Source organism: Oncorhynchus masou, chromosome 22, assembly GCF_036934945.1.
Source record: "Oncorhynchus masou masou isolate Uvic2021 chromosome 22, UVic_Omas_1.1, whole genome shotgun sequence".
In the NCBI taxonomy this organism is placed as follows: Eukaryota; Metazoa; Chordata; class Actinopteri; order Salmoniformes; family Salmonidae; genus Oncorhynchus; species Oncorhynchus masou.
The window spans coordinates 18,921,888-18,932,852 of NC_088233.1; positions in this window are offsets into that span (position 1 = coordinate 18,921,888).

Sequence of the window (10,965 nt, forward strand, 5' to 3'; positions counted from 1 at the left end):
AGAGTGTCACCCCCTTTGAAGAGGGGAATGACCGCGGCAGCTTTCCAATCTTTGGGGATCTTGGACGATACGAAAGAGAGCTGGTAACAGGGGTTGCAACAATAGCGGCGGATAGTTTTAGAAAGAGAGGGTCCAGATTGTCTAGCCCAGCTGATTTGTACGGGCCCAGGTTTTTGTAGCTCTTTCAGAACATCTGCTATCTGGATTTGGGTGAAGGAGAAGCTGGGGAGGCTTGAGCTTGGTTCCCAACTTTCTAAACAATACCTAACCATCTTTGGTATAGTGTCGCAATAATATTTGAATTGAGGAAGTGTACAATCCGCAGTAGACGTCCTAAATGCCTCCAAGCCGTCAGATGTGAGCTAAACAGTGCACTTGCACTTGAGATGCGTTTTAAGGCAATGGATGTGAAAGTGAGGTTGTAATTTCCAAATGTTTAGGTCAGTTGTATGCTGCTTTATTAACAGCAAGGGTTACAATAAATAGGCACAATGTTTTTTACTGATGCATTTGAAAATATTCAACTCATACGCACAAAACATATGAACAAAAGCATTCACTGGGAAAGTTGATACATGTAGGCCGTTCATATATAGGCTATTCGTAAAACGTCTTTCAATGTATTGAATCAGATATTGTTTTCGTGCTGAAACCTTGAGCAACACCTGCCAAACATAGACATTTCTCCCAGAACACAGGGATGTCGATTCGCACAGGACTAGTATTATCAGAGAACCTTGGAGTTATTCTGTCTGGAATTGTTACTCTCCTGCCATGTACAGATTACTGACATGGCAGATTCGGACGGAAAAGAATTGACAGATGTGGTGTTTTGTGCTTGTGCACATAATTACATTACCTGACCACCCCCAGTAAAACTAATCCCATCCGAAAAGGGCTTAAAACAAGAGCTGTTTCCTCGTCTCTGCTGCTGCTTCCACCACATTGTTCTCAATCCCAATATGCTGGTTCATTTTGCAATTATGCACATAGCATCATAGGGAAAGGAGCCAATTCTACAGAGCACTGAAGATTATGTTTCAGAACCGCGGACAGCGACCATATTCAACACAGGAGAAGGCGCATTTGTTACAAATTAATTGAGTCATTAGTGTTGCACCATTATTTTAACAATATAACCATATACATTTTCAGTATCATGTCTCACAGTGATGGACTGTGCCATCCCCGTGGCCTCCGCAATGAATTAGTCTACTGAGACAGGTGTGAATCAGACAGATGTCTTGTGCTCCATGAAAAAAAATGTGTGAATGCCCAACTAAAGAAATCTCGGTCGACCAACAGCCTATCGACCAAACAATCTACTAGTCGACTAAATGGGGTCAGCCCTAGTACACTTACTGTATAGCCCCATCTACCACACTTCACTCAAGTAGTGTGGCTGGGGCTTTGTGTGTATTGCAAACATCTGGCCAAGTTCTTATCACCATGGGAAAAGGTCGGAGGACAAGACTCTGTGTTATCCTAGCTATGAGGCCCAGTCTCAGTTTGACACACCATGACAGCCATGACAGCCATGACAGTGGTGTGGGGTTTGATTTGAACAGCATCAGACTGAAGATGTGCTTCTCATTACTGGGGAATTTGTGCCTTGTACCCTCCCCTCCCTGCTTCCGCGAGAGAATGCCTGCAGCATTCTCTTCATTCTCCTCAGATGCCAAGCCCATGAACACACTTTACCAGGTGGGCGAAATTGAGTAAATTCACTAAATTGAATTATGCAGAGAGGGGGGGTGTAAGACTGCAATGAGGCACGAGGAATAGTTAGGTTTTGATTTCTCTCTCAACCAGGAAGTGAGCACTGTTGTGTGAGTACTTCAGCCTACTCTCAAAAGCATTGGGGGATCGTGAGGGAGAGACAGATAGCTTTTCAATGGATACATAATTAGGTTCTGCTTATGTATGCTTATAACATTAGTGAATAACCATATCATTAACCACTGTGTGTAATCAACAAAATATTGTCTAGCTACCCAACCACTAAAAAATATATATTAATTACATATCGGGGTGGTTATTTTTAACACAAGCACAGGGACCACAAAGAATGTGGTGATTGACAGAGTCGAAAGCCTTGGCCAGGTCGATGAAGACGGCTGCACAGTACTGTCTTTTATCGATGGCGGTTATGATATCGTTTAGGACCTTGAGTGTGGCTGAGGTACACCGGTGACCGGCTCGGAAGCCGGATCGCACAGCGGAGAAGGTACGGTGGGATTCGAAATGGTCGGTGATCTGTTGATTCACTTGACTTTCGAAGACTTTACAGTGTCACAAAACTTTTGGAATTAGTGCTGCAAGATGCAAATTTCTGTTTGAAAAAGCCTTAGCTTTCCTAACTGACTGTGTATATTGGTTCCTGACTTCCCTGAAAAGTTGCATATCGCAGGGACTATTTGAAGCTAGTGCAGTACGCCACAGGGTGTTTTTGTGCTGGTCAAAGGCAGTCACGTCCGGGGTGAACCAAGGGCTATATCTGTTCTTAGTTCTACACTTTTTTAGAACTAAGAAAGTCTTAGTTTTTAGAACTAAGAAAGTATAAGTCTTTGCTAGGTAAAGCCCAGCCTTATCTCAGCTCACTGGTCACTATAGCAACACCCAACCGTAGCACGTGCTCCAGCAGGTATTTTGCACTGGTAATCCCCAAAGCCAACACTTACTTTGGCCACCTTTCCTTCCAGTTCTCTACTGTCAATGACTGGAGTGAATTGCAAAATTCTCTGAAACTGGAGTCTTATATCTCTCTCTCTAACTTTAAGCATCAGCTGTCAGAGCAGCTTACCAATCACTGTATCTGTACACAGCCGATCTGTAAATAGAACACCCAACTCATCCCCATATTATTACTTACCCTCTTGCTCGTCTGCACCCCAGTATTTCTACTTGCACATCCTCATCTGCACATCTACCACTCCAGTGTTAATGCTAAATTGTAATTATTTCGCCTCTATGGCCTATTTATTGCCTTACCTCCCTACTCTTCTACATTTGCACACACTGTACATAGATTTTTCTATTTTTCTTTTCTATTGTGTTATTGACTGTACGTTTGTTTACGTGTAACTCTGTGTTGTTATTTTTGTCGCACTGCTTTGCTTTATCTTGACCAGGTCGCAGTTGTAAATGAGAACTTGTTCTCAACTGGCCTACCTGGTTAAAGGTGAAATCAATCAATAAAAATACAAGCAGTCGGAGGTCATACACGCTGTGAGGTGTTCACCCATGTGCATCAAACCCCACTTATGTGTCTCATCCTCTGGATACCAGAGTAAACACAAAATGTACATAGCGCTCTTCATCCTATCTCTAACACCGATGAGCACCTTCAAGAATCCTGAAAAGTCAGCCACAAGACACATCTACACTAAAGGCATAGCAACAACAAAAAAGAAAAAAAAAGGGAGAAAACATAAAACATAGAACAAGACGATGTAGAACTATCAGGTGGGACACAAAGGAGACTTGGTTAGCTGTCATCTGGCTTATTGATTTAGCCGATTAGAGAAGCCACAGCTAGACTGCATTTTCCTCATCCCAGCTGGCTACAGCAGACTATTAGAGGGAAGATGTGTGGACTCTGACCTTGAGGACTGGAGAGTGCTGAGAAATGCTTTTGTGCTCCTCGGCTCCTCATAATGAATGGTCCAGTAGGAGATTTCAAGGACCAGATGACCCTGCTGTGAGTTATGGATGGTGATCCAATAATGTGCATTCCAGAACACAACGGTTTCCTCAATTACGGTGCAGGAAGTGGTTTGAGGATTGTTACCCTCTAGGGGCAAAACATCAAGAAATAACGAGAGAATACAACACTTAGTTTTTGCCATAACATTTAACTTTTACAGTGCGTTTCCCCACTCTTGTAACAACAAATAATGTCATGATATTTATTATGATTACAGCTGAATGGACATCCAACTCAGCAATGAAAGCATGGAGCCTAATTGGTCTGTTTGCCCAGAGACAAAGATAACTAAGAATATTCCACTGATTAAAGAACTGAACCTATGCTATGTTGCCTAAGAGACTAACTCACACATTAACAAAGGATAAAGGCCTAGACTTTGCTGCTTGGAGCCAGTCGGGTGGTGATGATGGCCCAGTACATTACTGGGGCCATGATCCCACCCATCCAGGACATCTACTTTAAACGGTGCTACACACAGACTCACGCTACACACATCACAACTGCTACTACCAGACTCTTATTTTGCTATTGCTAATACTGCATAATTTAAACACCTGCCCCTGGTTGGAGTGGTGTAAAGCTCGCCACCATTGTACTCTGGATCAGTGGAAATGCGTTCTGTGGAATGATTAATCACGCTTCACCATCTGGCATTCCTTCAGATGAATCTGGGTTTGACGGGTGCCAGGAGAACGCTACTGACCGAATGCATAGTGCCAACTCTAAAGTTTGGTGAAGGAGGAATAATGGTTTGGGATAAGACCCTTTGTTTCAGTGAAGGGAAATCTTAATGCTACAGCATACGATGACATTCTAGACAAATCTGTGTTTTCAACTTTGTGGCATCAGTTTGGGGAAGGCCCTTTCCTGTTTCAGCATGACAATGCCCCTGTGTACAAAGCAAGGTCCAAACAGAAATAGTTTGTCGAGATCGGTGTGGAAAAACTTGACTGGCTTGCACAGAGCCCTGACCTCAACCCCATTGAACACCTTTGGGATGAATTGGAAAGACGACTACGAGCCAGGTCGAATCGCCCAACATCAGTGCCCGGCCTCACTAATGCTCTTGTGACTGAATGGAAGCAAGTCCCAGCAGCAATGTTCCAACATCTAGTGGAAAGCCTTCACAAAAGAGTGGAAGCTGTTTTAGCAGCAAAGGGGGACCAACTCCATATTAATGCCCATGATTTGGGAATAAGATGTTCAACGAGCAGGTGTCCACATACTTTTGGCAATTTAGTGTATGATATGAGCATAGCATACAAGGCTTTAAACAGGAAGAAGAGCTTAGTGGATGAATAGCTTCTTAGCTACCACCACTTTTTTTCAGCTGCTCTTAGTGAAAGGCGTTGAGCTAATTTCACGCACAGGGGTCATGCTAAACTTATCTTATCCAGACTTCAATAATAAATGCGGCTACAGTTAACATCATGGAGTAGCACGAGATACAGGCCTAGGGTTAGGCCAATATGTGTGTGTTTAAAGGTCTTAAGTAGCTTTAAGTAGCTTGCCGGGTGGGGTGTGATTTTCCTGCTCTCTACAGCATTAGAGAGCAGATTTCAGCTGGTCTAGCAGGAGCATTCGGGGTGAAGGACATTTTTCCCCCAGGATGGAGCAGATGTGGCCCTAAGGAGATCAACCCAAGGCTCTCTGACTGGCTGCTACAGGCTCAGTGAACAACCATGGCCCAGGGTACTGTACATACTGTGTCTGTCAGTGTCTACCAATGTGTTTCATACATACGGAGTGTAGGCCCTGCAGGCATATTCAGAATAGGAACTTGTAAAAATCCCTTTTTACAATGTGTTATTACAAAGGGATAATCAGCTTATTACTGAGCAGGCTGAGTGATTCTTGGATGTTGATTCTTAGCCTAATACACGTTAATAACAGGATCATAAAACGTAACCCTAGTTAATTTCAATACTTGTAAAATGTTAGGAAGAATAGGTTGGGAAGTGAGATGCTAATTTGATGATGTTAAAACTGGACTGTACAGAAACTAGCCGAGAACAGAGCAACACAGATAAGGACAGAAGAGTAGAGATAGACCCTGGCAATAGGACCGAAAATAATTCTGTATTTCGCTGAAACATTAATAACACACTCAATTTTGCAGAGGGAAAGAGGCCTTTGTATGTAGGTAGAATCATGGCCACATAGACAATAAATGTCCCTTTGTCATGATTTGAAGCTGTTTAAAATTGTTTGTTTTTTTGTAAGTACTGTTGGTTTGGCCATTCAGTTCCTGGTAAGAGCAAAGCATCTGATATAGCCTAGAAAAAAACTTTGTAAACTTTTAGCTGTAATTTACATTTGTATGCATGTATTGTGACAACCTCTGTTTATAGAATGAGCCTAATGGAAAACCCAGTTCCTGTTATTTTGTTACTTTGTTCTCTGGCCAGGGAAGTTTTAATAGAAACAGAGAAAAAAACACAGATCATTTGACTAATAACTCTACAGTCCTATGTGTAGCAATGGGAGCAGATCTCTCAAATCTCAAACAGAGTAAATGTGTCACTCCAATCACTGAGTTGAAACTATAGGCCTAAGCATCAACAGGTGGATTGAATGTCTAAGATCCACCATCAAAAAATTATGTTTGATCTCCAGGAACGTAGGAAATTGGACAGAATTACTTTTGATGAAGGTAAAATAGGAGGGCATAAGTATGAAAAGGTCAGTTATTGTGGCTTACTATAAAATAAGAAAAAACTGGTAACACTGTAGCCTACAGTCTTACATCAGCAGGTCTAACATTACAAATGTGAAGTTATTGGGGTAGAAATTATTTGGGACATTTGTGTCATGTGGCACTGGTATACAATTTACTTTGCCTGGTGAATTATTTTGTATTATATTAAGCCTACCCCTATATGGAAATATGTTTAGAAGTATTCCTCGTAATTGGAAAATACTCTAATAATAGGTCTACTACTGTGTTAGAATACCGTATTTGACTTTGCCAATGAGTGACGTTTAAAAACGTTATATCTCTATGAACTCAAAATACACTACATGACTAAAAGTATGTGGACACCTGCTCATGGAACATCTCATTCCAAAATCATGGGCATTAATATGGAGTTGGTTTGCCTGTTGCTGCAAAATAGCCTCCACTCTTCTGGGAAGGCTTTCCACTAGATGTTGGAACATTGCTGCGGGGTCTTGCTTCCATTCAGCCACAACAGCATTAGTGAGGTCGGGCACTGATGTTGGGCGATTAGGCCTGACTCGCAGTCAACGTTCCAATCCATCCCAAAGATGTTCAATGGGGTTGAGGTCAGGGCTCTACGCAAGCAGGTCAAGTTCTTCCATACTGATCTCGACAAACCATTTCTGTATGGACCTCGCTTTGTGCACGGGGCATTTTCATGCTGAAACAGGAAAGTGCTTTCCCCAAACTGGTGCCACAAAGTTGTAAGCACAGAATTGTCTAGAATGTCATTGTATGCTGTAGTAAAAGACTTCCCCTCACTCGAACTAACTAGCCCGAACTATGAAAAACAGCCCCAGACCATTATTCCTCCTCCACCAAACTTTACATTTGACATTTTAATAATTTAGCAGATGCGCTTATCCATACGTTTTTGGCACTATGCATTGTGGCCAGAGCATGTGAGCAGAGCGAAGCGAAGAGTGGAGTGTGCCTAATTTGACTGGAGCGTGGAGCGAGATTCTCAAAGGTATAGGAGCTTTCGCCTTCTTGCCCGCTCCAATTTCTCTCTAGTAGTGCTCACTTCACGAGCTCAGGTCATACCCGCCCCTTGCTTTAGTTACTGTCATGGAGTTTGCTAAATATTTTCATACAGAAACTGGTAAAACACAGTTACTAAATCAAGGTGACTTACAAAGATGAGAACCAATAGGAAGAGAGGGAGTGCGGTGATGTAGTGTCGACAACTAATCATTATGGAATCTGAAGACACTTATCCCAAAAGCATTATGGTGCACTTACTACGTGCACATGCTAAAAGAAAGTAACGAGGTGGGTCGTTAACCAAGTGTGTCATTGTAGCAAAGTATTTATAAACTAAAAATCTGATCTCTTTAAAAGTTTCGTTCATCTTCGTTTTATTATCTATACAATGGGCCATAATTGATGTTGGCCCAATAGGCCTGACATATTCCCAAGTTCAAGGAGCTTTCCGTTTTGATTGGGTTAATTTGCCTAAAAACCTCTACCTATATACACCAATTGTTTAAAAAAAACTTTGCCTCTCTGCCCAGCCTGGCAAGAGTGGCCAATGGGGTGTTTATCATCCCCAGTGGTTTTGCAAGTGTGGAGAGGATATTCTCCGCTTCTGGCCTGCTCTCCAGGCACCATCACATGAGCCAGAAGCCACAGACTGGCCAGACTCCTTTTTCTAAAAATGTATTCTAAAAATGAATTCAAAGGCACTAAGTCATTTCACGTTTAATTTGTATTTAATTCTAAGTAAATCACAACCTTTATGTGCAATGTATAGACTATAATAATTTATCACAATGAAATGTTGTTTAATTAAAATGCTGAGCTCTTTATGTCCCCACCAGCCTATTGTGTCGCACTCGCAAATGCTTCACAGTGTATTTCTTTTTAACGTATAGTCTTGAAATCATTTAAATAATATGGCATCAATAATTCATTTTCGTTCCTTCTCAGGCTCCCTGTTTGGCTCCTCACCTATTTAAAGTGTTTATATGCTGTTTAATATGACATGTAGGCTATTTGAAATTATGTTCACTTCTAACATTCACCTTTTCATGTTTATTAAAATACTTTAAATTAAAATCCATATGGTTTAGTTTCAATACTTAAAAAACAATTGGTAGGTCCAGGTGGTCACAAAAAATAGATGGTTGTTGGTTAAATTGTGATTTGGAGCGAATTTGGGGCGTTTTTTTTCCTGTGAGCACGGAGCGGTTTTTAAGAAAGGACAAGGAGCGCAGGTGACCAATGAGCGGGATTTCCAACCGCTCAACTCCGCATACGTGTTCTAATTGGGGCAGGTAGCGTTCTTCTGGCATCCGCCAAACCCAGATTCGTCTGTCGGACTGCCAGATGTTGAAGCGTGATTCATCACTCTAGAGAACGCATTTCCACTGCTCCGGGGTCCAATGGCAGCTGTACACCACTCCAGTCGACGCTTTGCATTGCACATGTTGATTTTAGGCGTGTGTGCGGCAACTCAGTCATGTAAACCCATTACATGAAGCTCCAGACAAACAGTTATTGTGCTGACGTTGCTTCCAGAGGCAGTTTGGAACTTGGTAGTGAGAGTTGCAACCAAGGACAGACGCGTTTTATGTACTACGCGCTTCAGCACTCGGCGGTCCTGTTCTTCACAGCTGAGCCTGTGTTGCTCCTAGACATTTCCACTTTACAATAACAGCACTTACAGCTGACAGGGGCAGCTCTAGTAGGGCAGAAATTTGATGAACTGACTCGTTGGAAGAGGTGGCATCTTATGATGGTGTCACGTTGAAAGTCACTGAGCTCTTCAGTGAGGCCATTCTACTGTAAATGTAGGTATATGGCGATTGCATGGCGGTGTGCTCGTTCGTGCACACCTGTCAGCAACGGATGTGGCTGACATAGCCAAATCCACTAATTTGAAGGGGTGTCCACATACTTTTGTATACATTGTGTACTTCCAAATGGTTCCTCCCTCTCACCCATGTGTCAAAGCAGCAGGGTTCTCACCAACAGAGCCAAATGTTTACAGCGAAGACAAAATGTACGCAATCGTTGCTACCATGGCACAATATCAATTCATATAAATCATTGTAGCCTATATAAAACATCAAGACGTCAAAAGCCACAACGTCGTGATCATTTCGACTGGAACATCATTATCACATTGATTTAGGTTCGATAGACAGACCATAACCGCGAGAGGACTTCAAATCATTATGTTTTTCAGAAGCAAACTCATGCAGTGGGCGCATTTAACGTTGTATAAAGCGGAAGTTATAAAGATACAATGAATACGATTTACATATTAGTAGTCCAGTTATTGCGAGCTGCGACGCTACATTTGGAAACAAGCGGAAAGTATGTGGCACACCAAAAAAAAATACAAGAACGGCAAAGTATTAGATAGAATAGCGAAATACTTTCGGCCTACCTTTTCTACAAAACTCCCGTAAATCTATGGAGCAACTTGTCCACTATTCTTGATGTTCAGTCGTTGCCCAACTTTTAGGAACTTGGGACTCTGCTGTAACGTTCAGGAATACTATGGAGCGAGGAGAGAGATTATGGGAGGATGGAGGCGACTGTTTTCGGGAGGAATGCTGAGACGCTCAATGGTAGGCAAGACTTCATTCTGGATTTTATGAAGCCGATATTTTTTCTACAAAGTATCCTCCTGTTTGTTTTTTGCTCCACTTGTAATAATATGATGACACGATGTATCAACTATCAATTATACGATGAAGTATCAGATACTGACTCAATGTAACATGGACAGTTGAATCACTTTATTTTGAGGGTCAAATGTGTGTTGAACACAACAGGCTTTAAAGACACATTGTTTTAGTTTCTTATAGTTTATATGCATGACCATTATAAGCTTGTGTCAAGCATCCACATGGGCACAGTAACAGAACACAAAACACTGTTGTTGGCTTCTCTGAGCCAATAGAGGAGTCTCTTCTGGAGACACAATGTATTGTGCTATTCAGAGGGGGTACAACTTCACTGAGTAGCTCATGTCTGTGTAGTAATTCAATAGGAATAACATTGTATTAACACATTGTTGAATGATCCTTATTCAACGTGTACTAACAATAACCCTTAAACTCAATTTATACACAATAACAAAGCAATTATTAAATTGTTTTAATAAAGATATAAGCTCAAGATACAGTACAAGCTCATTCTTAGGAGTTAAATATGAATCCTGATTGGTAGAGAAGAAGCCCCACTTTCCCATCAAATCAACAGTGTGAAACTTAAATAATCTCAGATTCATGCATTTCTTGCTATGCAAGAGGAATCATGTCTTCGGAAACAATTATTTGCAGCTTTGATTGAATTGGACCCTGTACTGTAGGTTTCACTGTTGTGTGTACCTGAACCCAGGAACCTGATCAGCCAATCAGTCCCCTAGGGGGTCAGCTGTCCTCGTCAAAGGACCTGTGTGTGTGTGTGTTGCTCTGACGGCCAGGCTGCCTTGCTGCACACAACACTAGGGAGGGGGGGACGGGCACGGGGTCCGGCCGGGGAATGATGCTGCTGAGTCGGCACCATGGTCCCTCTGCCCCAG